Raw genomic sequence first — 11,266 nt, 5'->3', positions numbered from 1 at the left:
AAATAGTGTTCCCAATGTCTGTCTCTTGGGAATATTAGTTTTATCTTAATAAAAAATTTCTCAAAAATCTAAACTCAGGAATTGTACTCATATACCCTCAGATTCTTTTTTAATGTGATCATCCACTGTAAGACTTAAAAATATATATATTTTTTGGGGGGAGTGGGGAAAGGTTTGGGAAGAGGCAGTGTGATTTATGACAGTCTTGTGGTAGCAGGAGTGGAGAGATTTGGTTTCTGGTCTTAGTTCTGCCTCTACCTAAATGACTATTTCAGACAAGTCATTTAAACATTCAGGGTCTGTAGAACAAGAGAGTTGAAGGTTAAAGAGATAATCTTTAAAATCCTTTCCAGATTTAAAAAAAAAAAAAAAAGATTCTGGGATTTTATTCATCTAGTTTTAGATGGTTTTTTTTTTTTTTTTTTTTTTTTTTTTTTTTTGGTTTCCTAGAATTTTAGTGAAGTAGAATTTAGAGGAGGTACAAAGTGTGAACAGAACTATTTTTATATGAGAAGAATTTTCTACCATGACACATTCTCTATTGATTTGTGGTTCTATACTTTCTCTGTGAATTGAATTTTTCAAAATTATCCATAGTTCACAATATATTTATAGCCATTGGAATATAATTATATCGATCTAAATGACTATCAGATTGGCCACTAAATTGTTTCTGGAGCTATCCTAGTTTATTGAAAACAGGGCCTTAGTGTCTTCCTGAGAAGAAACAGAATAATTTATTTTAAGAAACTTAACTGGAATGGATCAGCCTCAGAGTTTGTGCTCAAGATTCTAGCTTCTCCTCCGCTCCTCCCCACCTTTCTTTTTATAATGAATTTACTGCTTACCTTCAACAAATCGATTCATCTCTCTGGGCCACAGGCTACCCAGTTAAAGAACAGTGGTATATTTCAAAATTATCTGGAATGTAAGGGCTACAGAGTTAAACTCTGTAACATGTTTCAGGTAGTCTGATAAAAACTGATAAAGACAATATCTTATTTTAGTCTCATTTTCTTCTTCATGCTATTAAAGACATTCAGTATGAGAAATGCTATTTCTGTTTTCCAAGTAGAATTTTTGAGAACGCTGACTATAGTAGCAAATATTTTTAAAGTCCATCAGGCATTTATTGATCATAAGCATTAACATTATTTATTAAACTTCAACTCATTAGCATTGCATTTTTTTCTGGGCACTATCAAATTTCCTTTTATATCTTGGTGATTAAATGTATCCTATATCTACTAACAAGAGGGTGACTTCACTTTGTGCCAGACAGAAACTCGAATTCTCCCTAGAGACTTTAGATTGTTTCCTTTTATGTACAGTGGATCAGAAGGGCCCCTTTCTTCATTTTATAAACACGACTTTTATCCAAGTATCTTTATTCCCTGGCCTAACTGAGCCATAGGTGTCCTTTAAAGTTGAATAGTACCCATTATTGATAAATATAATCTTTATGAAGATATTAATAATAATATAGGAATCTGTTCTTTACATTTGGATTTCAAATCTACATGTCTTTGCAGATTAAATACTTATGTCCTTCCTTGAATAGTTTAAAACATCAAAGACTTATTTTGCTTTGAAATGGCCAACATGTTAACTAATCACATTATTAGCATCTAGATCCTTTATTGTTTTATTTTTTCATGGTTTTCAAATTTTACGCCAATTCTATGTAACAAGCCTGCACATCCTGCACATGTACCCTGAAACTTAAAATAAAAATTAAATTCTGCTAGGTCAGTGAGATGAGCATTTTACCTGCCAATGTGTGGTAGTGCAAGGGTGAATTCTGGTTTAGGGGGACCTGAACCTTACATAATTGGAGGTGGGAGAGGACTCTCTAAGAAAAAGAACACAAAGTAGGTATGGGATATATACGTAGAAAAAGAAATCACACACACAGCTTTAAAAGAGCTGACAAATACCACAAATTAAATTAACTTCCTGAAATTAAACTGTCCTTTTCCCAGTATTTTGGGATGTAAGCTCTTTGATTACCTCTTTACATGTCAACAATTTTTAAATTTTATATCATTTTCTATAAAGAGACTAGAATAAACTTTTCTCTAGCATGGTTGATACAAATTTGTTTTCTTATTGTTAGTTGTTTACAAAGGGTTTATTTTATTTCTACAACCCATGATTGATTGTGTAAAATTATGGATTTCTGTCTGTAGATTCCGAACCTAAAATTCTATTCACTTTAAGGAAAACCTAACTCTGACCAAGTGCCTGGTCTTTTTGACTTTGGAAATAATGTTCTTTATATCCCTGGTCCAGGTGTGAACATTCCCTTGGGGCACCAGTGCATGGTGCTGATGTGGCAGTATCTGATGTCATTTAGTAGAAGCAAGGCCTGTCTTTCTCCCCCTCCCCATGTTTCCTTTTGTTTGTGGTATCCCCAGAGCCTAGCAGTACACTTGGTACACAGCATGTGAAGAAGTAAAAAGATAGGGTCTTTTCAAGGTTCAAATCCTACTTTTGCCCTTTGACTTTTGGAAAATTAGTTTATGTTTATGAGGCTCAATTGTAAACCCAAGTTAATACAAACCTTTAAAAGTTTCTGTGGGAATCAGAGAACTTATGTACGGACATTGTTCCCAGATACTCCATGACAGAAAGAAGAATACATGTAAATTACATGTAAATTAGTTAATTTTTGTGAGCCTTGGTTTATTCATTTATAAAGTGAAATTATTAACACATATCTTGAAAGGTTGTTTTGAGGATCCTAGATAATGCACTTAATTAGCACAGTTCTTAGGATATAGACAGCATTAATCAATATGTCAGCACTACTTGTGGGAAAGGCTCTTAGGGCTCACAAGATATTCTGGTGCTCTTCTATACTTCCCAGCCTACCTAGCAGTTTGATTAGTGTCATATGAGTAGCTATAGCCAATGAAATATGAGGGGAAATTAGCATTTCTGGGCCAGGACAATTAAATGCCAGTGTATTTTCTGCACCTCTTTCCACCTCTGCAGCAGGAACCTTGGTGATGGTGTAGCTACAATATGCAAGGAAATTGCACCCCTGGGTCATTATTAAATGGGAACTTCTCAGGAGAGCTCCTGGACTGTATTGAACTTTGTATGAACATGGATAAAATTTGATCATCTTACGCCACTATGATTTGAGCTTGTTATTTTATTTTATTTTATTTTACTTTATTTTATGGTTACTGCAGTTTGCCCAGCATCATCCAGTCATTATTGTTGTTGTTGTTACTATTGAACAGAACTACTCAAACTTTGGCAATTTTGGTGATACATGGAGCTGAAGTGTTGGCGCCTACCCTCAGGTAATGGAGACAGTAAAATATTCCTGTTGCAAATCAAACCTCTACTTCTTTCACAAACATAGATTCCAAGAAAATTAAGTGAAAATAACATAGAAGGGAGAAAAAAGTGTATTAAATTTTCCATTTGGCTTACCAGCTAATCCTCTTTATTAGGCTACCTTATTTCCTTGAAACCCTTACTCTAAGAGTCAATGCATATTTTCATGACTTATCATGATCTATCAAAGTTTTAGAAATTATGTTTTCTCTTCTAAATTTCATTGGTTCAACAATCCTCCAAGACATTTTTTTTTAAAAAAAGGTCTAATTAGAGTTGTGTACTGTCTCTTCCAATAGGAATAAATCCTGTAATCACTGATTCTTGGCCAGGCAGCTGGGAAGTTACATTTAGCATTAAGGCATTAGCAAGCACTGGCACAGAGTGAATATGTGTGTTTTTGGTTTTGGAGTAAAAACAAAACTATTTGGTAAACCTCTATTAAACACTTTTTAGTGGTTTAATTCTAAACAGGATTCAGTTTACCCAGTTCTCTTTGAAGAGACTGCTGGAAATCCTAGCTTGGTGTGCTGTTTCCTGAACCCTGTGCAGTTGTTACTACGGCTTCCAGAAGTAGACATAATTCAAGAGACCAGTGCAAATTATAGAAAGAAAAGTAACATCGATGTCAGGTTGCAAACAGGTATGAGGCTGCAGAGAAGTGGTAAGATCACAGTACAAGAAGTTGGGAAATAAGGTAGGATACATGACCTGGACAAAGAAAGTGCTGGATCTTGTTCAGGTTATACACCTGAAAAGGGAACAGGCAGGTATCAGTGCTGAGGGGCAGATCATGGGCTTAAGGTTGTAGAATTAAATGATGCTCTCAGTCTAGTTAGAGAAAGATGATAAGACTTGGCACAAAGAATCATCAATATTCATCAACTTGGGTGACGTTATAAAAGAAACATGCCCGTGGATTTAAATATATATATGTTCATGGATTTTTAAAAAATTAGTAACATTTGACAGCATATTGAGGTTAAGGGGGTTTCATAACCTTAATCTAAGTATAAACAGATGTTTTTGCTGCTAACTTATATATGGACCTTTTTCCCAGATACTCCATGACAGAAAGAAGAACAAGGATTAAAAGAACACACACACACATCTAATGGGGCTCCTGAAATCTCCAGCTAAATCCTTTTATTGCAGAATATTTGGATAGTGATATCAGGCAAGCCTAACTTGAGAGGACTTCTGGGTCATGGTGAGATGAACATACATTCTGAAAGATTTGAGGGAATTGACTTAATAAATTGCAAATATGTTCCAATAGGAAGAAATGTAGAGGAAGAGGCTAGGGAGCAGGTGCTCTGCAAGCAGGAGGAGTCTTCATGCTGTCTCCTGAGCAGAATTATTTTCCAGATTTCTCTAAAACCCTAGTTTACTAACACTAGCAACAGACAAGTAGTTCCCCAGTCAAATAAGAAATCCTCCTGGAAAAGGAGAAGAAAGTCCTCCCTTGAGGGCTTCAGCAATGTTCCTATCTTCAGGAGCAGCTCTCTCCAGCAAGAGACCTGTCTGTGATTCTCCCCTGGGTCAGTGCAGTCTGGTTAACCACCCGCTGGGCCCGCTAACTCTCTGCTGATTTCCATCCTAAACAATGACTCTCAAACTTTGGCTGGCATCAGTCACTTGGGGGGTTGGTTTGTAAAAGCACACATTGCTGACCCCACTCAGAGTTTCTGATTCAGCAGGTCTGGGGTGGGGCCCGGTAATGTGCATTTCTAACTAGTTCCCTAGAGATGCTATTGCTACATCTTGAAGAAATGCTGCTTTAATATATACAGAAGTGTTTTAAAATAGTTGTTTATTAACAAATATAGATCATTTTCTGTAATCCTGGGGTACACTTACTAACCACTTTTTACTGCTAGATGCTGAGTGTTTAAAATGTTTCCAAAGATCTCTGAATCACAAAATCTCAGAAGCTCAAGTGTTGGGCATTACCTTATGGAGCCAGATTTTCTAATTTTGTCTTCTTCTTCCTTTCTTTTTTTTTTTTTTTTTTCTGAGACAGAGTCTTACTCTATTGCCCAGACTGGAGTGCAATGGCATGATCTCAGCTCATTGCAACCTCCACCTCCCGGGTTCAGGCGATTCTCCTGCCTCAGCCTCCCAAGTATCAGATTACACGCATCCACCACCATGCCCAGCTAATTTTTGTATTTTTAGTACAGATGAGATTTCATCATGTTGGCCCGGCCAGTCTCGAACTCCTGACCTCAGGCGATCCACCTACCTTGCCCTCCCAAAGTGCTGGGATTATAGGCGTGAGCCACCGCGCTCGGCCCTTCCTTTCTTTATGAAGCTTTAAATACAATTTCACTCTTTATGCTGCAACTCAATATCTCTAAGCTTTGTGGTAAAAAATCAGTCTTCCTCTCTGGCCAACTGTTTATCAGTAAATGATTTGTTTTTTCACCTTTTTTCTTCTTTATAGGTAAGGATGGTGGTCTACAGAATACATTAACTTTTATTAAAAACATTGTAAATGGACAGGATATTGTTAGAATCGGTCCTACTTATGATCATCTCCCTTTTCAAAAATATCACTGCTCAGTGCTAGCTGGCTTTCTGTTCTATTTTTTGATCTTATATTGTTTTACTGTATGGGTAACATGATATAATTCTTGCAGATGAGGATCCAATTTATTTCTTGTTTTTTTAGTTCTTCTGAAAATTCTTTTTTTTTCTTTTCTGTAAGTTCATAACATGTTAGTATCAGAGTGACTTTCTATCACAAGGTCTCCTTACTTGCTTTTTTTCATTTGTTTACATTATATTTTTAAAATTGTGGCAAAATATACATAACATAAAGCTTATTCTTTTAACCTTTTGAAAGTGTATAATTGAATGTTATTAAGTATATTTTACAAGGCTATGCTATCCATTTTCAGAACTATTTCATCATCCAAAACAGAAACTCTGTACTCATTAAATAGTAACTTCCCATTCTCCACTCTCTATGGCCCCTGGTAACCTCAATCCTACTTTCTGTCTCCAATAATTTGCCAATTCTAGGTACCTCATACAAATGGAATCCCACAATATTTGTTCTTGTGTCAGGCTTATTTCATTTGATTTACCATAATGTTTTCAAGGTTCATCCCTGCGTGCTCTTATAATCTGTATTTCTTATTGGAGCTTGCATTTTTTCTAGAGTCCTTTTCCAAGAGAAATCTCTCCTTTTTATTTTATAATCATCTTCCCTTTTTTTAAACTTTTTTAAACTGAGTCTACTTATCATAAAGGTATGGGTTCTGGAATTGTTTCTGTTTGGCCTTTACCAGCAGGTGAATAGAATTCTGTGTGCTGATTATTTATTCTGTGACTCGTACAGAGTGTCTCTGAAATCTCTGATGTTATCTTATTCCTTCGCCAGCCACAGCAAGCAGAGTTTTCCCAAAACATTTTAGGAGTCTTTTAGAATTTCTCCAAGAGGTCTCTTTCCAATTCCTTCTGAAAGTAATCTGTAAAGCTGAGGGCCTTAGAAATAGGGAGGAAAAAATACCTGTTAGGAGCTGTATTGAATGGACCTTACCTGCAAGGCAGTTTTCTCTTTAGCATTCTGTCATTAACATGGTTATTGTTTTTTTCTCATATATTCAGTAAATAAAATAAGTAGATGCTACTGTTATGAAAAAGTTTAAAAGAAAGGAGAATTTTTAAATCACTAACTGTATTTTGTTTCATAAACCTTTGCCTTACATCTGACAAGGCGGCAAGCACATGACTCTCTGCCAAAGGCAAAAAAACAAACAAAAAAAAATCAACAATCTTCTGATAGATATAGTTAGAAGAGAGTGACATCTTTCTGTTACCTATGAGTTCAGCCTGCATATCAATTTATAATAGTTGTGGAGAATTAAAGGTTGTCTCCAAGCAAAGTAAGTAGTAAAGACAAAACACTGGATCAAAAGAAACCCAATGACAGTGGATTCTTTTCTCATCACTGCAAGTCACACTAACTTACAACTGCTTGAAAACAAGGCTGTGCTCAACTACTACCCAACTATCAGCTGGATAATATCAAGCATCCAACTAATTAAAAATAAAGATCTCATTAGTGTATCTTTATGTGTGTGTGTGTATTTTCTATTTTTAGTTATTTAGTCTCCAGTATATATGTGTGTATATATATACACACACATATACATTAATATATATACACACTGTGCACACATGATTTGAAGACATCTAAGTAGCCACTAGTTCCTTCTTTTTACCTTCTTTTAAAACATTGATTAGTACTAATTAGTGAATGATGTTTAAGAAAATAGTATTTTTAAATTTCATTTTGTATATGATAGACTCTATCCAATTAGAAAGAAAGAGACTACATGTTATTTTTACTGGATTTGCAATTTAATGGACCAAGCTTGGATTCCTTTCTGAGTTCAAAGTTACTTAAGCAAAATGGGAAGCATAAATAGCATTGTGTATACCTTTTATAGGCAGATAAAATAGAAAGTACTTTTACAGAACCATCAGCCTTACACATACATTTTGCCTCGATTCTTGATATTACATTTCCTGTCCAACATTATGCATTCAGAAAGTTATTTTTTAAAAAGGGCTTACACTACAGAACCAAAGAATGAAGAGATGATTATAAGGATGGAGCTTTAACTCCTTTGCCTTACTTGAAACTCTGCTAGTTGAGAACTTGAAGCATCCAATCCATGTTGCTGTTGAATTTTCCAGAATGGAAATTTTTAATTGATATTAAAAAGAACGTTTTCTATTTCTAGTTATTTGTTCTCTAGTACTGTAAGTACAACAAATTCTTTCATTCAAATATAGTCAACAAATATTTGAAAGAAACTTTGTCAAGCCCTGATTCCTAGTTAAAGATTAGTAAGCAGAGTTCCTTCTTGCAAAGTGTTACCAATTTGGCAAAAGTAAAATAGGAATAAGATGAGTATACACATATGGTTAAGGTAAAGCAGAAATGCCAAGGTACGGTACAAAGTTTTAGTCAGGGAAGAGATCAGGTGCCCTTGGAAGGATAAGAAATAATTTTAGGCCAGGTGCAGTGGCTCACACCTGTAATCCCAACACTTAGGGAAGCCGAGATGGGCAGCTCACTTGAGGCCAGGAGTTCGAGACCAGCCTGGCCAACATGGAAAAACCCTGTCTCTACTAAAAATACAAGAATTAGCTGTGTGTGTTGGCACATGCCTGTGATCCCAGCTCCTTGGGAGGCTGAGGCAGGAGGATCACTTGAGCCCCAGAGGCAGAAGTTGCAGTGAGCCAAGATGGTGTTACTGTACTCCAGCCTGGGTACACAGCCAGAGCGAGACCCTGTCTCAAAACAAAAAAAGAAAGAAGAAAGAAGGAAAGAAAAAGAAAGAAAGAAGAAGGAAAGAAAGAAAGAGAAAGAAAGAAAGAAAGAAAGAAAGAAAGAAAGAAAGAAAGAAAGAAAGAAAGAAAGAAAGAAAGAAAGAAAGAAAAGAGAAGAAGGAAAGAAAGAAAGAAAGAAAGAAAGAAAGAAAGAAAGAAAGAAAGAAAGAAAGAAAGAAAGAAAGAAAGAAAAGGAAGGAAGGAAGGAAGAAATAGATTTTAGATGGTAGCATCTGAGATTGGTCTTGATTCTCAAAGTTTAGTGTGCATCAGGATGAAAGAAAGAAGAAAGGAAGAAAGAGAGAGAGAGAACGAACGAAAGAGCGAGAACGAACGAATGAATGAATGAATGAACGAACGAGAGAGACAGAACGAATGAAAGAATGAACGAACAAGAGAGAGAAAAAAAGAAAGAAAGGAAGAAAGAAAGAAGAAAGAAAGGAAAGAAAGAAAGAAAAGAAAAAAGGAAGGAAGGAAGGAAGGAAGGAAGGACGGAAGGAAGGAAGGAAAGAAAGGAAAAGAATTTAGATGGTAGCATTTGAGAATGATCTTGATTCTCAAAGTTTAGTGTGCATCAGGATTACCTAGAAGACTTGTTAAAACACAGATCGCTAGGCCCCATACTCAACATTTTTTATTTAATATGTCTGGAATGGGGCCCAGAATTTATATTTCTAACAAGTTCCTAGGCGATTCTGTTACTGCTTTTTCAAAGACAACTCTTGGAGAACCACTGCTTTGGAGAGATTAAAAAGGAGTGGAGAATGTTCAGCAAAAAGAAAGAAAATGAGCAAATTTGAGAGGCAGGAAACTGAAGGGTACTTTAAATAATAATAATAGTAATGACAAACAACTTTTTTGAGTTATCTCAATTTTGCCAATGAGGAGATTAAGTTTCAGAAAGGTTAAAGAATGGGCTTGAAGTCACAGAGCTAATTATTGGCAGAGTCAACAGTTCAGAACCTTATATCTAATTGCCATGATTAATACTAGGAGTTAGTACATCTTGATTGACGCAGGCATTTTGTGAAGCAGTGATGAAAGTTAAGGCTTAGGATACAGGTTGCAGTTGTATTTTAGAGGGCTTAAGTGCCAAGGTAAGGAAGTTTATACTTAGGATATCAATAGAGATATATTAAAATGTTTTGAGCAGGATTAATTAATTGAGTAGCAATGAATGTAATCAAGAGAGAGAAAATAATGGAAGCCTAGTTAGAAGCCTTTTATAAGAGCCCAAGTAAAAGGAAAGGAAGGAATAAACTACGGCATTTGCAGTTGGAATGGAGTAGAGGGTATAGAGGTAAGAGCTATTTTTGTAGGCAGACTATAGTGGTGGTTCCCAATCTTACCACCAACTGTGATTCCGTGATCCAAAAGATTTTGTTTATGAAGCAAACTGTATTTAACTAAACAAAGATAAACATGTTCCATTTGAGATTAGTATTTTTCCCATTATGACACAAATCTAGATTGTAACTAACAGTTCATAATCACCAAATATTAAAAAAAAAAAAAAAAAGTCACAGCACTGTTCTGGTTGTGATAAGTACCAAACTTGAACAAGGGAGCAGAAATTTTAAAATATTTTACTGCTTTGCATATCAGATCCTTGTTACTATGCCCACGTCCAAGGTCAGTCACGTGATCAACATTTTAGATTTAAGTCTGATCTACATTCATGTTTCAGGTATTCTTCTGATGCTATCAAAAGACATTGTAATGTTTTAATAATCCTTAGACAATAAGTGTTACCATACTGATATAAAATAATTTCAGGCTGGTCATGGTGGTCCATGCCTGTTATCCCAGCACTTTGGCAGGCCGAGGTGGGTGGATCACTTGAGGTCAGGCATTCGAGACCAGCCTGGCCAACATGGTGAAACCCCATCTCTACTAAAAATACAGAAATTAACTGGGCTTAGTGGTGCACACCTGTAATCCCAGCTACTTGGGTGGCTGAGTCATGAGAATCACTTGAACCCAGGAGGCAGGGATTGCAGAGAGCTGAGATTGCACCACTGCTCTCCAGCCTGGGTTACAGAGCAAGACTCTTGTCAAAAAAAAAAAAAATTCAGCCAAAGCAAAGAAACCCATGTGGCTTTATTGGTAAATATGTAATTTAAAGTAGGTATTTTAAAATTGAATATATCTTTCCTGTCTTTATGGTTCTAAAACTATAGGATTTTGCTACCTGATAATGTGTGTGGGGTCTAGAAGTCAAGGAAGACTCTCTAGGTTCAGATCTGTTTTGGAAGAGGGTGGAGTATTGAACAAGACAAGGTGGTCGGAAAAGAACCCCTCTGGGAAGAGTTGGTGCTGAAGATAAGATGGAGTAAGAGAGGCATATTGAGCTGTCGGTTTAACTCAGGACCCATGGCAGAATATTGCTACCAATCAGCCATTATAAAAACAAGAAGAATTGAAACTTTTTGGAGGCCAGAAAAACCACATTGATATTTCTCTCCAATGTGAAATATTTTAACCTGAAAAACTTCTAGATGCAATTTTCAGATAAAATAGGCCTATTCTAATGGTGAAGTAAAAGTTCCACTTATACTTTCTGTCA

General features: G+C 35.9%; 1 long non-coding RNA gene across 4 annotated transcripts in view; it reads left to right on the top strand.

Moving 5' to 3' along the window:
- Window positions 1-398: 398 nt before the first annotated feature.
- Window positions 399-11,266, top strand: part of LOC103885393 — a 72,296-nt gene continuing 61,428 nt past the window's right edge. For 2 of the 4 annotated variants that reach the window (XR_004183818.1, XR_002522725.2), the window contains exon 1: window positions 399-4,561. This is a non-coding gene — a long non-coding RNA (uncharacterized LOC103885393). The remainder of the gene's footprint in view (window positions 4,562-11,266) is intronic. The other 2 variants (XR_002522726.2, XR_002522724.2) reach the window with 2 other exon arrangements.

The sequence above is a fragment of the Papio anubis genome, chromosome 5 (genome assembly GCF_008728515.1).
Source record: "Papio anubis isolate 15944 chromosome 5, Panubis1.0, whole genome shotgun sequence".
Taxonomy (NCBI): Eukaryota; Metazoa; Chordata; class Mammalia; order Primates; family Cercopithecidae; genus Papio; species Papio anubis.
This window is presented reverse-complemented; position numbering and strand designations above follow the sequence as displayed.